This window comes from Aegilops tauschii, chromosome 4 (assembly GCF_002575655.3).
Source record: "Aegilops tauschii subsp. strangulata cultivar AL8/78 chromosome 4, Aet v6.0, whole genome shotgun sequence".
In the NCBI taxonomy this organism is placed as follows: domain Eukaryota; kingdom Viridiplantae; phylum Streptophyta; class Magnoliopsida; order Poales; family Poaceae; genus Aegilops; species Aegilops tauschii.
In genome coordinates, this window is record NC_053038.3 from 139,077,250 (window position 1) to 139,077,884 (window position 635).

The following is a 635-nucleotide window of genomic DNA, read 5'->3' on the forward strand; positions in this document are numbered from 1 at the left end:
AATCGATAGCAATAAGCCCTGTTTGAAGAGCTTCGTATACGGAACGCCTGGAAATTCTACTTGGAGCAGGAGATTCAATTAAGCGAGATTCGGAAGCTACAATTTTGCCTCTCCCATCAATAGGTTTAGCCAGAGCATTTATAACACGACCCAAGTTATATACGCTCACGGGTATCTGAGCAATTCTTCCTGTTGCTTTTACAAAACTTCCCTCTTGATGCTAAACCATAGCTCTAACTGAGTCAAATTCCACAATTTCTAAGAACGATATGCTTTTTTTCATTTCCATTGTGAAAGCTTCTCTCAATCCCTCCCTAGTCCTTTCTTTCCTGGGCACAGGCTTACCTGGTTGACCGCCCACATTCATTCATTGTTCGTTCTATTGTGGAATCGAACCACAGAGCTAGCGCAATTGGGATTTAGAGTCCCATGCGTGAAACTAAAGAGGATTTTCAGTCCTCTGCTCTACCAGCCAGAACCTAGAAGGACACTTCACACCCGATTTGACACAGCTAGACTGGAAACACTGCTTGTCAAGAGCACAGACCCCAGTATAGAATACTTTTTTGAGTATGTTGGTAAGGTCCGGTCATCCGCTTCTCTGCTTGCACTTTTGCGTAACTAGGGGTGCAAGT